The sequence below is a fragment of the Schistocerca gregaria genome, chromosome 3 (assembly GCF_023897955.1).
Source record: "Schistocerca gregaria isolate iqSchGreg1 chromosome 3, iqSchGreg1.2, whole genome shotgun sequence".
NCBI classification, from domain to species: Eukaryota; Metazoa; Arthropoda; class Insecta; order Orthoptera; family Acrididae; genus Schistocerca; species Schistocerca gregaria.
Window position 1 is genome coordinate 676429208 of NC_064922.1, and position 19961 is coordinate 676449168.

The following is a 19961-nucleotide window of genomic DNA, read 5'->3' on the forward strand; positions in this document are numbered from 1 at the left end:
CCTACTTCCTTTGTTGTCGGATTGCATTTCCTTAGCATTCTTCCAATGAATCTCAGTCTGGCATCTGCTTTACCGACGATCAACTTTATATGATCATTCCATTTTAAATCACTCCTAATGCGTCCTCCCAGATAATTTATGGAATTAACTGCTTCCAGTTGCTGACCTGCTATTTTGTAGCTAAATGATAAGGGACCTAGCTTTCTATGTATTCGCTTCACATTACACTTCGCTACATTGAGATTCAATTGCCATTCCGTGCACCATGCGTCAATTCGCTGCAGATCCTCCTGCATTTCAGTACAATTTTCCATTGTTGCAACCTCTCGATACACCACAGCATCATCTGCAAAAAGCCTCAGTGAACTTCCGATGTCATCCACCCGGTCATTTATGTATATTGTGAATAGCAACGGTCCTATGACACTCCGTTGATGAAGACGTCACTAGAGTAGGAGAGCAAACTCGGTAGGGGAAGGACGCCTTATAAAATTGGCCGTATCCTCTTCGGAGTTTCCTTAGCCCTATTTTTCTGAAAAGAGGTGGGAGGAAGTAATCTGCAAGGTGTGATGTATCCCTAAAAGAAATAATAATGATACGTTGCAATGGACAGACCGGGATTTGAGTGGCTGTCTTCTGGAATGCCAGCCAAATGTCTTACCACACCGATATATCGCTTCGTTGCTATCAGAAATAGTTTGCATCAAAAGAGCCTAGGACTACTTAACAAAACGTTCAACATTAGTGAAATGTTTATCATTATGTGCAATTTGCCTAGAAGAATTAAAGCAGTAGAGAAGCAATTCGAAAAATTTCCGTGGGCGACGGCCTGACAGAGCCCACAGCTGAATTTAAAGGATTTTTATCTTATCATTGACATTAATTCACATCGAAATATCTGTTGTTAAGGTTTGACATAGCAGTACGTAGCAGTACAACCTCTCTTCGTATCTACCGCCTGTGACAACGATCTTAAAAATGAAACACTTAAGATTTCAAATGACATTTTTCGTGACATTTCTCTTTTGTTTCCAGCTTCAAAATGTTGATAGTAATTTTATTTAAAGTGTATTATAACAGGCGTAGCAGAGCTTCTGACGAGACGCCATGGCGTATTCACAGCTATACTGTTATATCTAACAAACCTACGGCTGTTGCAAAAACTGAGCGTTCTTTTTCAATCCTACAAATACCTTTTTTACGGAATAGTTTCGTTATACAATGACTAACACATGGTTAAACGGTTTAGCAGCAGTATCAGTAGGAGAAGGCTGGCGCGAATGGTTATAGGATTCTTTAACGGGTGAGCGAGTGTAACAGAAACGTCGAAAAATCTTAAGTAACAGGTCTCGAAGCCCGACGCTGTCATCCAAAAAACGTGCTAGAAAAACTTCAAAACCCATATCTAAGCACATATACTACGAATGTTGAACCCCATGTTGAGCCCCTACGTAACTGTTCCGTAGAGAAAGCGCAGGTGAAATTACGCTCACTCAGAGGTGCACAAGCATTTATTCCTTGCACGCTGAATCCACGAATAAAACAGGAGACGTCAGTTTATGATTCAATAACTGGAGCCTCTGACATGCAGTTTATAGTGATTCCCAGATCAAAAATGAAGATGCAGACGTATCGGTTCATGTAGAAAATGCAAGATCAAGAAATATCGATGTTTCTAAAATAATGGGCCTTCGTGTAAGAACTTATTGTCTTTACTCTGTGATTATCGGCATGTTACTATGGCTGAGGTTTCGCCTCACAATGCTGGATACGTCGTCAGACGCTGTAAAGACCCATGTAATAATTTCTATCGTAGACACGCTACGAGCTTGCAACATGAGACACGTGGTGCTGATTGATTTATTTAGAACCAGAGTTCACAATTTCTCTAACTTAAATGCTTCAAAAGTGCAGAAAAAACGATAACAGAAAACAACCACGAAATGAAAAGAATGCTGCGAAACTGTAGAAGCAATTTTACAAGGAAAGATTCAAACAAGGAAAGTTGTAGACGTTGGTTATAAATACAGCAAATAGTGCCAGCTCTTCCTCACTACAGCTCCAAAACATATGTCCGCACAATTCCGCGATCTTACGCAGCGTCACGACTCGACGGTTGCACGTACTAACATAAACAATTCGGATTGTGGTACTTGTTCAGAATTGAAATTTCTGTCTGGGCCTTAATAGGCTGTAATGATGTATCCTGCACTAGGAGACGAAACATTAAGCATTCAAATATGCCTTGGGCCACGGCTTAACGCCGTGAAACAAAAATCTGCACGGAACCAAATATCGTCGATGAAACAGTGACCCTTTAACTATGAAAAGAATTTAGATAACTTAGTCACGTAGATTTGATTGGCGGTTTACAATATTAACCGAATATTCATCTTATGTAGCTCTCTAAGATTATTCATTTGTTTTTTGTTTGTCTTGTAATACAGCGTTAAATACTCTTTTTCACTTTTTGTGACGTTACACTGTATTGCTGCAGTTAATTATTTTTTTATTGTTTTTGAACCCAAAAATATTTTCTTATATTAGTTACATAATACAACTGTAAAAAACAGAACCGTTTTGTATTTTTGCATAGTTGTGCGTGAATATGTTTGTTACTCCGTCACTCTGAAACGGTTGGTCTGATCTGGAAGAAATTTGTCATTTTAATTAGCTTATATCCTGAATTAACGCACAGGCTGCTTTTAAAAGTGCATAGTACCAGATATTTACTTATTTGAAGAATTACTACGCTGTAACACGAAATGGTGAACAATAATTATTCTTAGAAGAAGCTATATACTCTTCGACTAGTGAACTGTGGTAACGCTCGTTTCACAACAATTTCTGAAAACGTGACGTCATTTTGACGTCACACACAGTATCGACGACCACATAATCGGCTTTCGTTAAGAGCCTCTCACAAGGTTTCAAGCGCCCGTACGGGAGACTTACAAAAATGCGGCATTCTTGGAATGGTTTATTATAATTTAATGGTTTATCGACGGTTAATGCCTTCATGCAAGAGTGCTCTCTTAGGAGTTAGTTATTATCGTCAGTACACATGTTTTATAATTTACTGTATGCTGTTTCACTATAACAGAGCAATGAAAAGTTATCACAAACACACCACATTATCATTAAATGTCACTTAATGACGCATCAGCGATACAAGTCTTCAAGACAGAATATGATAACCAAGACCGCAGTTACACACGACACGATTAAGTGCTAGCACTATGGATAACTTCGTTGTTTGTAGATTCGAAGGTAGCTGGTTCGCCTCCCGTTATAGGTAATTCTCTTTTTTTCATGAGTGGGGTGTTAACACGTTCTGTTATTTTTTTATGAATGTAATACAAGTACTTTCTGCAGAACTGGATGTAATTCACATTAAGTCGGATCTGGGAACGAAGGATTAAATAAATATTTAGTGATATCCGAGTATGTTGTTAGGCAGGACAGAAACGAGCAACAACAAAATTCATATTCTTCCTCATCAGAAATATTTGGCTCTTTGTCTCCGAATATGTGCTGCCTTCCGAGTGTGTCGTTAGGCAGGAACCTAAGAAGATAGTTTAAATTGCTGTGGGTGAAACGAGGAGCATTAACATTCATATTCTTCCTTGTCACAAATATTTAGCTGTTTATTAGCGAATGTGTGGCGTTTTCCAAGAGTGTGGTTAGACAGGAACATCAGAGTATAGCTTTAATCGATGGGAATGAAACGAGTAACAATAAAATTCATATTCTGCCGTTACACTAATGTTTCGCTCTTTATTTCAGAATATGTGGCGATTCCCGAGTGCGTATTTAGGCTGGAATCTGAGGGTACACCTTTAAATGCTGTGACTAAAAGGAGCTGTAATAAAATTCGTATTTCTTCTTCTCACAAACATTTGTCTCTTTGTTTCCGATCATGTAGCGACTTCCGAGTGGTTAGGCAGAAAACTAAGAGGACAGCTTAAATTGCTGCGAGTGAATCGAGGAGCAATAATATTCGTATTCTTCCTTGTTACAAAATCATTATCCACTCATGCAGTCGTTGATATTGCGCGTGACGTTAAAATGACGTTTCAACTGTATAAATTTGTGAAAATGCTTTTATTGTTTAACACATCCTACATAATACTATTCAGACTAATGAATACAATGCTTATACAACAGTCAAAGTATTTAATCCATAATTCCATGCAAGCCAGTTGCATTTTAGCAGCTGACCGTCAGACGTATCTTATAGCTTTTGAGACGCTTGAAGACCTACAACGATGGTGTCACTTAAAAGCTGTACGACAAAGAGACGACTTGCCTTTATACGTGGAGCGTGGGCGGTTTTTAGTGACGTTGGATCTGTATATGATGCGTGAACGTATCGTTGGTAACAGGCACACACGTGTAGGTAGATGACGTTGCTGCAAGTACAAATATCATAAAATAGCTTATTTTCTTCTTTCGTAGTGTTTGTATGCATGTTGCTCCTCTGCGCTGAAGTGGCTACACGGATTGGAATGAACTTTGGGATGGAGATAGAATAAATACCATGAATTAAGACATAGGCTAACATTCATTTCGAAAAAGTCGTTGTCTCATTGGAATGATCAACGTGACTACTGCTCCAGAGGGATTGGTAACGTGACTAAAAAGCCATCCGTGAAAGTTGACTATCAAATGAATGCATTAATGTTACCGCCGAGACTGGTTTTTTCCGTTAGGGGAGGTTTGCTATCTTCTGGTTCAAAAAAATTTTTTTAAGTAGCATTTTTGGATACCCCATGAACCATGGACCATGCCGTTGGTGGGAAGGCTTGCGTGCCTCAGCAATTCAGATAGCCGTACCGTAGGTGCAACCACAACGGAGGGGTATCTGTTGATAGACCAGACAAACGTGTGGTTCCTGAAGAGGGGCAGCAGCCTTTTCAGTAGTTGCAGGGGCAACAGACTGGATGATTGACTGATCTGGCCTTGTAACACTAATCGAAACGGCCTTGATATGTTGGTACTGCGGACGGCTGAAAGCAACGGGAAACTACAACCGTGATTTTTTCCCGAGGGAATGTATCTTTACTGTATGGTTAAATGCTGATGGCGTCCTCTTGGGTAAAATATTCCGGAGGTAAAAGAGTCCTCCAATCGGATCTCCGAGCGGAGACTACTCAAGAGGAGCTCGTTATCAGGAGAAAGAAAACTGGCGATCTACGGATCGGAGCGTGGAATGTCAGATCCCTTAATCAGGCACGCAGGTTAGAAAATTTAAAAAGGAAAATGGACAGGTTAAAGTTAGATCTAGTGGGAATTAGCGAAGTTCGGTGGCAGGAGGAACAAGACTTATGATCAGGTGAATACGGGGTCATAAAAACAAAATCTAATACGGATAATGCAGAATTAGGTTTAATACTGAATAAAAAAAATAGGAGTGCGTGTAAGCTACTAGAAACAGTGTAGTGAACGCCTTATTGTGGGCAAGATAGACATGAAGGCCACGTCTACTACAACAGTACAAGTTTATATGCCAACTAGCTCTGCAGATGACGAATAGATTGATGAAATGTATGATGAAATAAAAGAAATTATTCAGATAATGAATTGAGACGAAAATTTAACATTCATGGGTGACTGGAAATCGATAGTAGGAAAAGGAAGAAAATGAAACGTAGTAGGTGAATATGCAATGGGGTTAAGAAATGTAAGAGGAAGCCGTTTGGTAGAATTTTGGACAGAGCATAACTTAATCATAGCTAACACTTGGTTCAAGAATCATGAAAGAAGGCTGTATAAATGGAAGACACCTGGAGATCCTAAAAGGTATCAGATAGATTATGTAATGGTAAGACAGAGGTTTAGGAACCAGGTTTTAAATAGTAAGACATTTCCAGAACAGATGTGGACTCTGACCACAATTTATTGGTTATGAATTGTAGATTAAAACTGAAGAAATTACAAAAAGGTGCTATTTTAAGGACATTGGATCTGGATAAACTGACTAAACCAGAGGTTATAGAGAGTTTCAGGGAGAGCATAAGGGAAAAATCGAGAAGAATGGGGGAAAGAAATACAGTAGAAGAAAAATGGGTAGCTCTGAGGGATGGAGTAGTGAAGGACGCAGAGGATCAAGTAGATAAAATGACGAGGGATAGTAGAAATCCTTGGGTAACAGAATAAATATTGAATTTAATTGATGAAAGGAGAAAATATAAAAATACAGCAAATGAAGCAGCCAAAAAGGAATACAAACGTCTCAAAAATGAGATCGACAGAAGTGCAAAATGGCTAAGCAGGGATGGCTAGAAGACAAATGTATGGATGTAGAGGCTTATCTCACTAGGGATAAGATAGATACTGCCTACAGTAAAGTTGAAGAGGTCTTTGGAGAAAAGAAAACCAATTGTATGAATATCAAGAGCTCAGATGGAAACACAGTTCTAGGCAAAGAGGGGAAAGCAGAGGGGTGGAAGGAGTGTACAGAGGGTCTATACAAGGGCGATGTACTTGAGGACAATATTATGGAAATGGAAGAGGATGTAGAAGAAGATGAAGCAGGAGATATGATACTGCGTGAAGAGTTTGACAGGGCACTGAAAGACCTAAGTCCAAACAAGGCCCCGGAAGTAGACAACATATCATTAGAACTACTGACAGCCTTGGGAGAGCCAGTCTTCAAAACTCTAAAATCTGGTGAGCAAAATATATGAGACAGGAGAAATACCCACACACTTCAAGAAGAATATAATAATTCCAACCCTAAAGAAAGCAGGTGGTGACAGATGTGAAAATTACCGAACTATCAGTTCAATAAGCTACGGCTGCAAAACACTAACACGAATTCTTTACAGACGAATGTAAAAACTGGTAGAAGCCGACCTCGGGGAAGATCAGATTGGATTCCGTAGAAATGATGGAACACGTGTGGCAACACAGACCCTACGACGTATCTTAGAAAATAGATTAAGGAAAGGAAAACCTACTTTTCTAGCATTTGTAGAATTTGAGAAATTTCTTGACAGTGTTGACTGGAATACTCTCTTTCAAATTCTAAAGGTGGCAGAGGTAAAATATAGGGAGCGAAAGGCTATTTACAATTAATACAGAAACGAGATGGCAGTTATAAGAGTCGAGGGACATGAAAGAGAATCAGTGGTTGGAAAGGGTGTGAGACAGGGTTGTAGACCCTCCCCAATGTTATTCCCTCTCAATATTGAGGAAGCAGTAAAGGAAACAAAAGAAAAATTCGGAGTAGGTATTAAAATCCATGGAGAAGTAATAAAAACATTAAGGTGCGCCGAAGACATTGCAATTCTGTCAGAAACAGCAAAGGACTTGGAAGAGCAGTTGAAAGGAACGGGCAGTGTCTTGAAAGGAGGATATAAGATGAACATCAACAAAAGCCAAATGAGAATAATGGAATTTAGTCGAATTAAGTTGGATGATGCTGAGGGAATTAGATTAGAGAATGAGACACTTACAGAAGCAAAGGAGTTTTCTTGAATGAGATTTTCACTCTGCAGCGGAGTGTGCGCTGATATGAAACTTCCTGGCAGATTAAAACTGTGTGGCCGACCGAGACTCGAACTCGGGACCTTTGCCTTTCGCGGGCAAGTGCTCTACCATCTGAGCTACCGAATCACGACTGACGCCCGGTACTCACAGCTTTACTTCTGCCAGTATCCGTCTCCTACCTTCCAAAGTTTTAATCTGCCAGGAGTTTTATTATTTGGGGAGCAAAATAACTGATGATGGTCGAAATAGAGGATATAAAATGTAGACTGGGAATGGCAAGGAAAGCGTTTCTGAAGAAAAGAAATTTCTTAACATCGAGTATAGATTTATGTGTCAGGAAGTCGATTCTGAAAGTATTTATGTGGAGTATAGCCATGTATGGAAGTGAGTTTGGACAAGAAGAGAATAGAAGCTTTCGAAATGTGGTGCTAGAGAAGAATGCTGAAGATTAGATGGGTAGATCACATAACTAGTGAGGAGGTATTGAATAGAATTGGGGAGAAGAGGAGTTTGTGGCACAGCTTGACTAGAAGAAGGGATCGTTTGGTAGGACATGTTCTGAGGCAACTAGTGATCACCAATTTAGTTTTGAAGGTCTGCGTGGAGGGTAAAAATCGTAGAGGGAGGCCAAGAGATGAATGCACAAAGCAGATTCAGATGGATGTAGGCTGCAGTACGTACTGGGAGACGAAGCAACTTCTACAGGATAGAGTAGCATGAAGAGCTGCATCAAACTAGTCTCAGGACTGAAGACCACAACAACAACAAAAGTGTATGGCATCCACCCCTGAAGCGGTTTCTCCGAATTCGGAACTTAAATGTTTGTTATTCGTGGTTGAACCAAAAAATGCACCTGCCTGAAATCGGCCTTTTTCATCCACCAGTTTTTTTCTTTCGGAGGATGAGTTATTGTTCCGATGCTTGGAAGGAAACACGCAAAATCCAAATGAAAGTTTGAACGCGTGTGCTTGGATCCTAGCCCCCAAGCATATGGATTCTGATGCGAAGGCTGCTGAGATTGCGACTTTCCTGGCAGTGAGCAGCTTCAGCGAAGCCGTGACAAGGGTGGACGTCACCATTGAACTCTATTCGACGCAGTTTGCCAAGCATTCGGACGACCACCGGATTCATGTGGCCGAAAACCGCTTTTCACCGGCCGTAAGAGCGCAGGATGGCCCAGATCGAGCAGAACACCCTCTATGAGGAAGATTAAGGACTGGTTTATGGACCCTGAATATCATTTTGAACGTAAGTTGCCTTATATTGCTTTTGTATGTAGTCAAAACTTCAAACGCGTTTTTCTCGAAATGACTATCTTTAATCGCGCGGTAGGGTAACTTCAAATCTACTGAACTGATTGGCAGGATTCTTTGTTTCCGACGAAGCTAACTAAATTGTCTAGGAGTTGTACCACTTTTCCTCCGATCCATCAACTTTAAATATTTTTACTTGGCTGACGAAATCGAAAAACCGTTTTAAAAAACCCTATTTTTTTCAAATGGCCGCCATTTTTTTTCCTATCGTCTATATAATTTAAGCGAGGTACAAGTCCTAAAGAATCTTATATACTTCGGTAACGTCATATCAATTTTGATTTCAGACGAGCCCTCTGACCTGTGACATACCGATCGTGGAGATCTACATCGAAATTTTTTTTCGTTCTGCTACTGCTCTTCGACATTTCCGGTCGAAAAAATTCCAGTTTGTAGAGGAAATATCACTTACCATTTAATCCAATTTTTGCATTGATATCTATAGCACATCCCGAGAACAAAATTCTTAAGGATCATTCTTTTTTACGGGCCAAAGATAGTAAACCTCCTCTTAAGTAAACAAGTGAGTTGTGAGCGATACGTATTCTGTCAGCCTCTCCCACCGACTCTATGTTTGGTGGTTTTGTTCGATATCGCACCATTTGCTAGGCAAGTGGCTCGTGCCTCAATACCTCCAAGAGATAACTTTTGGAATGGCTCGTACGCGTAGACAATAGGTTTCGGTGTTAACATTCCTTCATGAGAAATTTGCTTAAAAGAGGGTAAAACTTCGGCGCACAGTTGGTAATTAAGATATTCCTTGGGTAGACTGAAGAATTTGTTGTGTGCAACGATGAAGGGGCGAGAGGCTGTTACAAGTATGAATAGGCCACTGAAAATTGTTAATATGAGTTCATTTTCACGAAAGTATTCTAGATAAATACATTTTTTAGGCGTTTCTTACTTGTCTCACGTTTTGAGTCGGTTGAAAGGAAAGAGGCCGAAGAATGTTGTATTGTAGTGTATGCGTATGAGAGGGGACGGCGGTTGGTGGGGGTGGGGAGAGATGGGGAGGACACGAGGCTGCCTGTGATAGACGAAGTGTGGGAGACGTTCTGTTGAGTTGCGAGTGGATTGGAACTGCGACAGGCTAGTTGGAGTGAGAGCGGCTTACACCACTTCATGTACTTGAACTAGGAGCCCCCATGACTGTACCTGCTTTGTTTGGCCAAACGACCTGATTGCGTGTGGGTTGTAATGATTAGCCCGTTACATCTTTCTGGAACACATTTGCTGAAGTCTCTCACTTTAACTGCTTGAGAGTCAAAGCCTGGTATTTCTTCTTTGCTTTGGCTGTTAGCTGTGTAAGGTTCTCATACGTTTTCTGCTATTGTGAATGAGTCACCTTTGCTGTACAAGGGCAGAGATGCGTGAGCGCGCTGCATATATGGTGACACTGTGTTTAGTTTTACCTGTGGCTGATTTGCTGCTCTGTCAGTTGTGCAGCGTTGCGGCATTCTTTGTTGAGATACAGTGGTGAGCAAATGTGTTTTCCGAAGAGTGAGATCTGTTTTCTATTAGTCTGGGAGAAAGTACCTGGAATTCGTTATTGTGGAGAGGAAGAATCATTTATAATACTTCCCTGTTCTGGGGAAGATTTTGGAAGAATTTTAAAGATATGTTTGTAACTTTTCTAGTGGGGGAATTTTGTAACTGATAGACTTTCCTTATGTTGTGTAGTCCTTTTGTCAATAGTCAGAGTTTGATTTCTCAAGAGCCGGGCGTTGCGACCAAGCGGTTCTAGGCGCTTCAGTCCGGAACCGCGCTGCTCCTACGGTCGCAGTTCGAATGCTGCCTCGGGCATGTATGTGTGCGATGTCCTTAGATTAGTTAGGTTTACGAAGGTCTAAGTCTAGGGGACTGATGACCTCAGATGTTAAGTCCCACAGTGCTTAGAGGAATTTGAAATTTTGATTTCACAACAACGGTTTTCCTTAGAGTAAATCACACCTCCACGTTTCAAAATAAAGTTGTGAAGATTTTGTTGAGTGTACATTGCACCTTACGCCACACGAAGCAACGGATTGCTCCTGAGAAGCAAAAAACAAATTGGAGTAGATTATTTGTTTTCGAGAACGTCAGAACGTCAGACACAAAATAGATTGCTGAGGAAGAGGTAAGACACTTTTATTTCAGGACAGACCTCACCTTGTGTGTTTGAGCCAACAACGTGTAGTCGGGATTATAGGGTGTCGCGCTAGCAATTTTCAGTGAACACTACTGGTAATTTCAAACAATTATTACCTTCTGAAAAGCGCAGTAACTTGTTTTTGTGGATATTCCAAGACAAACATTACACCTCATATCGCGCAACGTTCATAATGTACGTCGGTACTGAGATTTAGTTAAATAGTTTTCACTGTGCATAATTAGTTTCTTTTTGCATTTAATTAGATTCATTTCCCTTATTTCAAGTATTGCGTTAGATGAACTTTTTAAGATTTATTTCAAAACACTGTTCACAACACAGGGTCAGGCAACAGTCAGTTTTGCTCATCAATTACACACCTTCAGTATATTCAGTTCTCTCACGTACAGAAAATATTTTACAGAATACTTACAGCTATATTTTGTACTGTGTCTTATATTATTTACTGTGGTCGTTTGAACTCTCCGCTATGATTTGCAACTCTGTTAAACTCAGGTGCCGGACTTTGGCTGCATCGCACCAGAACCTGAAACCAGAAAGCATAACAACATACTTACAGCATATATTTACTGACAGCTACCCAGTAATATTTTATGTCATATTGTGTGTAGTTATTTGATCCCTCTATATGTAAAGACGCAGGACAATATACCTCCAAGACTGTCTATCTGCTTTCTATTAATAAGAGTTATAGATAAAAGAACTAATGTGAAAGATGACAATAAGGCAACAAAAATATGTAATTGACTGAAGCAGAGCTCCTTGTACTCATTTATTTCACATGTTTCGTATCTGGAACACAAATAATACAGATCAGAAATGAAATGCGCTAAGGAACTACTGAATGGTAAATACACACCGAAAAAAAATTTTGAATCCCCTCGGTTCCGAGAGTTTTGGAGCCTGTACAGAAACTGGAATAGAGATCCACATAAACATCATTTCCGCCCATTTTATTGCTTATGAAAACCATGCATTGTGTGTTGTACCACCATACAACGAGACCTTCAGACGTAGTATTCCAGATTGCTGTACACACCAGTACCTCTAATACCTAGTAGCACATCCTCCTACTGATGCATACCTGTATTCGTCGTGGTATACTATCCACAAGTTCATCAAGGCACTCTTGGTCCAGATTGTCCCACTCCTCAACGGCAATTCGGCGTAGATCCCTCAGAATAGATGGTGGGCCACGTCCTCCATAAACAACCCTTTTCAATCTATCCCTGGCATGTTCGATAGGGTTCATGACTGGAGATCATGCCGGCCTCTCTAGTCGAGGAATACCGTGGCCCTGAAGGAAGTCATTCACGAAGTGTGCACAATTGTGGCGCGAATTGTCGTCCATGAAGAGGAATGCCTCGCTAATATGCTGCCGATATCATTGCACTACCAGTCGCAGGATGGCATTCAGGTATCGTACAGCCGTTACCGCATACATCGGCTCCACATAATGCCACCCCGAAAGAAGAGGGAACCTCCACCTTGCTGCACTCGCTGGACAGTATGGCTAAGGCGTTCAGCCTAACCGGGTTGCCACCAAACACATCTCTCACGATTGTATGGTTGCAGGCATATGCGGCACTCATCGGTGAAGAGAACGTGATGCCAATACTGAGCGGTCCATTCGCCATGTTGCTGGGCCCATCTGTAACGCACTTCATGTTGTAGTGGTTGCAAAGATGGACGCCGCCATGGACGTAGAGGGTGAATTTGCGCATCATGCAGCCTATTGTGCACAGTATGAGTCGTAACAGGACGTCCTGTGGCTGCATGAAAAGCATTATTCAACATGGTTGTGTTGCTGTCAGTGTTCCTCCGAGCCATAACCCGTAGGTAGCGGTCATTCACTGTAGTAGTAGCCCTTGGACGGCCTGAGTGAGGCATGTCATGGACAGTTCCTGTCTCTCTGAATCTCCTCCACGTCCGAATAACTTCGCTTTGGTTCACTCAGAGACGCCTGGTCACTTCCCATGTTGAGAACCCCTCCTGGCACAAGGTAACAATGGAGACACGATCGAACCGCCGTATTGACCGTCTATGACTGGTTGAACTTCAGATAACACAAGCCGTTTACCTTCTTCCTGGTGGAATGACTGGAAATGTTCGGCTGTCAGACCCCCTCCGTCTAATAGGCGCTGCTCGTGAATTGTTATTTACATATTTGAGCGGATTTACAGACATCTCTGAACAGTCAAAGGGACAGCGTCTGTGATACAATATCCACAGTAAACGTCTATCTTCAGTTATTCTGGGAACCGAAGTGAGGCAAAACTTTTTTTGATGTGTGTACATCGTAGTAGGCTGTTACGGCTGTTACACACGCCGGATAGACGTCCTTGTAAAAAATTAGGTTTGGAAGACGAATGAAATCAGCGATCCCATAAACTTGCAGCGACAGGACTTCGTGTCACGACTCAGACTGTGTGCAAATGGCTCAATGATACGCAACTTCACTCCCGACGTCCATGGCGAGGTCCATCTTCGCAGTCACTACAACATGCAGCGCGGTACAGAAGGGCCCAACAATTTGCCGAATGGACCGCTCAGGTTTGGCACCACGTTCTCTTCAAAGATGAGTGCCGCATATGCCTTCAACCAGACAATTAATACACTCCTGGAAATTGAAATAAGAACAACGTGAATTCAATGTCCCAGGAAGGGGAAACTTTATTGACACATTCCTGGGGTCTTATACATCACATGATCACACTGACAGAACCACAGGCATATAGACACAGGCAACAGAGCATGCACAATGTCGGCACTAGTACAGTGTATATCCACCTTTCGCAGCAATGCAGGCTGCTATTCTCCCATGGAGACGATCGTAGAGATGCTGGATGTAGTCATGTGGAAGGGCTTGCCATGCCATTTCCACCTGGCGCCTCAGTTGGGCCAGCGTTCGTGCTGGACGTGCAGACCGCGTGCGACGACGCTTCATCCAGTCCCAAACATGCTCAATGGGGGACAGATCCGGAGATCTTGCTGGCCAGGGTAGTTGACTTACACCTTCTAGAGCACGTTGGGTGGCACGGGATACATGCGGACGTGCATTGTCCTGTAGGAACAGCAAGTTCCCCTGCCGGTCTAGGAATGGTAGAACGATGGGTTCGATGACGGTTTGGATGTACCGTGCACTATTCAGTGTCCCCTCGACGATCACCAGAGGTGTACGGCCAGTGTAGGAGATCGCTCCCCACACCTTTATGCCGGGTGTTGGCCCTGTGTGCCTCGGTCGTATGCAGTCCTGATTGTGGCGCTCACCTGCACGGTGCCAAACACACATACGACCATCATTGGCACCAAGGCAGAAGCGACTCTCATCGCTGAAGACGACACGTCTCCATTCGTCCCTCCATTCACGACTGTCGCGACACCGCTGGATGCGGGCTGCACGATGTTGGGGCGTGAGCGGAAGACGGCCTAAAGGTGTGCGGGACCGTAGCCCAGCTTCATGGAGACGGTTGCGAATGGTCCTCGCCGATACCCCAGGAGCAACAGTGTCCCTAATTTGCTGGGAAGTGGCGGTGCGGTCCCCTACGGCACTGCGTAGTATCCTACGGTCTTGGCGTGCATCCATGCGTCGCTGCGGTCCGGTCCCAGGTCGACGGGCACGTGCACCTTCCGCCGACCACTGACGACAACATCGATGTACTGTGGAGACCTCACGCCCCACGTGTTGAGCAATTCGGCGGTACGTCCACCCGGCCTCCCGCATGCCCACTATACGCCCTCGCTCAAAGTCCGTCAACTGCACATACGGTTCACGTCCACGCTGTCGCGGCATGCTACCAGTGTTAAAGACTGCGATGGAGCTCCGTATGCCACGGCAAACTGGCTGACACTGACGGCGGCGGTGCACAAATGCTGCGCAGCTAGCGCCATTCGACGGGCAACACCGCGGTTCCTGGTGTGTCCGCTGTGCCGTGCGTGTGATCATTGCTTGTACAGCCCTCTCGCAGTGTCCGGAGCAAGTATGGTGGGTCTGACACACCGGTGTCAATGTGTTCTTTTTTCCATTTCCAGGAGTGTAGTAGGACATTCTGGAAAGCGAAGACGTTCTGTTCCTGCTATGCCTGGAGACACGTTCTGCTGTTTCGTTTTCGCGACGTCGATCTACATGTGTCGGATGTGGTAACGGCATTAAGTGCTTTAGCACATTGATACTGCATTTGGGGTAGTATGACAATGCCGCCATTTACTCACAACCTCAGAATCATCAGGTCTGCACTCAATGCATCTCCGGCGATCAGTTGCGTCCACATCTATATTCCCATCGTTTCGCACTTGTCATGGTAATCAGTCTGAGTAATTACATTCTCAATATAAACGTGTAATGGTATGACTCGTTTATAACTAAGCCATGGACCAGTCGTAATTATTTGTATTGGTCAGTCACCGACTTCATCTCGCTTGTCTGGCACATGTTGCTTCATCCTGTTTCCGTGAGCTGTAAATGCTTTCAGCGTACGATGTATTTAAATATTTGTACCATTGTATTGATGGTTTGGTTACTGTACTTTGTGCTCGACAACGTGTGGTTTTTGCCTGATAAGTTGCACTACGTAGTATAGTTTCATACGTTAGAGACTGACAAACAATTTCTCTGACAGTCTTCAGAGAGTCCACCGAGCGTGAGCAAGTAATATGAAACTCATTGTCCCGGCATTAGCGCGTTCTTTACACCTGGAGCATCCGGAATCCGTCAACAGTCGTATCTTATCACGCAGCTTCCACTGACCTTGGTTTGAGGCATGCACGCGTGTTGGATGTGGAAACGAGCTTCAGCGCTTTGAACATTCATAACATGACTGGAACCGTATAAAAAGATAATGATTTATTCATCACTTTTGAATATCAGCTTTGCATTCACCGTTTCTTCGGCGACGAAGTAGGGCCATATTTAAATTACAGCGTCTTTATAAACAACTGAGGATTTCAATTCTCAGAGTGATCGTTTATCGATGTGGTCCGTTTATCACTAATATCAATGACCTATCATTTAAATATTCTTAAGAAATACTTCGAAAAGGACTTCCATTAACTTCATTTTTATGACCGACTCGGTAATAATACCATTTATGCTTGAGTTACACATGAATATCATAGGCCTAAGAGAAAATTTTAATAATTTGTACGTTAATCGAGGAAGACAGTTTAATGTAGAAGCAACAAGCTACAGAACGACCCTCGTCTGGAACAGCTTTTTCTTTTAAGTCATCACAGATTGTGGAGTTTCTAACAAATAATCGCTCATTTAAAAGTCTTTGCTATGTCTTGATTCAGGTACAGTAGAATTTGGCAGTGTGTGTAGCCGCAGATATTCCCATTACGGGGAATATTTAATAACCGAATTGTAAAGTAACAAACTGCTCTTCTTATTCGTGGAATATCTTCTGTTTAGTAATAGACATACATGAGATAACACACTGTTTGCTTTATTCGTGGTATCCTATATTTGTTTCTGTTAAGAAGAGCGTTTACCGAAGCGAAGTTACAGCTACTTGGTGGACTAAGCCAATAGAATGTATTCGCTGTATCACCGCAGAAATCTGTGTAAATCCTGTCTTTCTCTAGTGTGAATTTTATTTTGACACACTGTTTGTAAACTGTTTTTCAAAAAACACTGGATAATTTTAGAACGTGTGGTAATAATGCTGTACATAATTGTCTGAATAATATATCGCTGTTCACCAGAAGTTGTTTTACGTGGATCTGGAATACATAAGACAGATATACACTCTAAGACCAAAAAAAGCGACGAACCACGAAGGAATTATCCGAATGGGACTGAGATCGGTCTATGTGATGTACATATATAGACAAACAAACGATTAAAGTATTTAGAAAAATTGGATGACTTTTCAAGAGAAAGAGAATTACAGAGGCAGCAATAACGCATTGATTAACGTCTGGCTCTCATGCAGGCAATTATTCGAATTGGAATTGATTGATATAGTCGTTGGCTGTGTTCCTGGGATTTTGTCCAATTGGGGTGTTGGATCGTCAGAATAATGAGGTAGCTGGAGGGCCGCGCCCTTAATGCTCCAAACGTTCAAACGTTCTCTATTTGGGACAGATCAGGCGAACTTGTTGGCCAAGGTAAGGTTTGGAAAGCACACCGACAGGCATTAGAAACCCTCGTCGTATGTGGGCGGACATTATCTTGCTGAAATGTAAGCCCAGGTAGGCTTGCCATTAAGGGCTATGAAACGGGGTGTATAAAATCATGGATGTACCTCCGTGCTGTAAGGACGCCGCGGGTGACACGAAAGTGGTCCTGATGTAGTATTCTCGGCACACTCTCGACACTGTGCATCTAGGAATTCCCTAACAATGGAATGTCTCGTGCCTTCAAAGTCTGCTAATTCCCTTAGTGCGCCCTTATTCACGTCTTATAACTTTTCACATGAATCATCTGAGTACAAGTGACAGCTCCGCCAATGCTTTGCCCTACCACCCCTTGTGTACGCGATACTACCGCCATCTCTACGTAGCCGGCCGGAGTGGCCGTGCGGTTCTGGGCGCTACAGTCTGGAGCCGAGCGACCGCTACGGTGGCAGGTTGGAATCCTGCCTCGGGCATGGATGTGTGTGATGTCCTTAGGTTAGGTTTAATTAGTTCTAAGTTCTAGGCGACTGATGACCTTAGAAGTTAAGTCGCATAGTGCTCATAGCCATTTGAACCATCTCTACCTGTCCATATCGCTGTCCCATGACTTTTGCTACCTCAGTGCACTATAAAGTTCACGGTGCAGTGAGCATTATAAAAAGTTCTCGAGAAAAATATTAGGTCTCAGCTGAAGTGGTTTCCTTGCGGGGATTTTGTTTTCGTGCACTGTGGTGAATCATATCACTAATGAAAGAATTCCTAGCTGAAAATGGTGTGAAACGTTTTCATAGCCTTGGATATTCCAAATCTAAGCGCAATAGAAGCAAATCACCATTTAAATCAAGAAGCAACTCGTGGAGAAGCTCACAGAAGTCTGATGCTCTGAAAACATTTGTCCCGTTCTAATATTAGAGTTGAATTAATAATAAGTCAAAACCATGCACACCAAGTACAGACGAAAATATGTGAAGCAAAATGAGTACCTCAGTCGTGTTATTTTTGCATACCCACCCGGATAGCCGTGCGTATTCAATTTTCGATTCCGGCCCCGCATCAAGTCCGTTCGACAGTATGACGACCATGGTCGGTGTGCCGGCCCATCTGGATGTGGTTTCTAGGCGCTTTCCCACATCCCACAAGGTGAATACGTTTTCCTGATTGTAGCCCACTTGGTACATCCATATATAAGTCATGGCAGGATGATTGATTTGTGGAGATGGTATTTTGCTTCCGATCGTAAATCTTTACTTTTGAAGACTGAATATAGTGGCTTTGATAACTTGTATCCTTTCTGCTCTACGTATTCTGCAAGTAAATGCTTAAAGAGATACTGAATTTAGTTGATGAAAGGAGAAAATACAAAAATGCAGTAAGTGAAGCAAGTAAAAAGGAATACAAACGTCCCAAAAATGAGATCGACAGGAAGTGCAAAATGGCTAAGCAGGTATGGCTAGAGGACAAATGTAAGGATGTAGAGGCTTATCTCACTAGGGGTAAGATAGATACTGTCTATAGGAAAATTAAAGAGACCTTTCGAGAAAAGAGAGTCACTTATATGAATATCAAGAGCTCAGATGGAAACCCAGTTCTAAGCAAAGAAGGGAAAGCAGAAAGGTGGAAGTAATATATAGACGGCCTATACAGGGACGATGTTCTTGAGGGCAACGTTATGGAAATGGAAGAGGAGGCAGATGAAGATGAAATGGGAGGTATGATGCTGCGTGACGAGTTTGACAGAGCACTGAAAGACCTAAGTCGAAACAAGACCCCGGGAGTAGACAACATTCCATTAGAACTACTGACAGCCTTGGGAGAGCCAGTGCTGACAAAACTCTACCATCTGGTGAGCAAGATATATGAGACAGGCGAAATTCCCTCAGACTTCAAGAAGAATAAAATAATTCCAATCCCAAAGAAAGCATGTGTTGACAGATGTGAAAATTATCGAACTATCAGTTTAATAAGTCACGGCTGTAAAATACTAACGTTAATTCTTTACAGACGAATGGAAAAACTGGTATAATCCGACCTCGGGGAAGATCAGTTTGGATTTCGTAGAAATGTAGGAACACGTGAGGCAATACTGACCCTACGACTTACCTTAGAAGAAAGATTAAGGAAAGGAGCACCTACGTTTATAGCATTTGTAGACTTAGGAAAAGCTTTTGACAATGTTGACTGGAATACTCTCTTTCAAATTCTAAAGGTGGCAGAAGTAAAATACAGGGAGCGAAAGGCTATTTAGAATCTGTACAGAAACCAGATGGCAGTTATAAAGAGTCGAGGGGCATGAAAGGGAAGCAGTGGTTGGGAAGGGAGTGAGACAGGGCTGTAGCCTATCCACGACGTTATTAAATCTGTATATTGAGCAAGCAGTAAAGGAAACAAAAGAAAAATTCGGCATAGGAATTACAATCGATGGAGAAGAAATAAAACCTTTGAGGTTCGCCGATGACATTTTAATTCTGTCAGAGACAGAAAAGGACTTGGAAGAGCAGTTGAACGGTATGGACAGTGTCTTGAAAAGAGGGTATAAGATGAACATCAATAACAGCAAAACAAGGATAATGGAATGAAGTCGAATTAAGTCGAGTGATGCTGAGGGAATTAGACTAGGAAATGAGACACTTAAAGTAGTAAAGGAGCTTGGCTGCGGAGCAAAATAAACTGATGATGATCGAAGTAGAGAGGATATAAAATGTAGACTGGCAATGGCAAGGAAAGCGTTTATGAAATTTGTTAACATCGAATATACATTTGAGTGTCAGGAAGTCGTTTCTGCAAGTATTTGTATGGAGTGTAGCCACGTATGGAAGTGAAACACGGACGATAAATTGTTTAGGCAAGAAAAGAATGGAAGCTTTCGAAATGTGGAGATTCAGAAGACT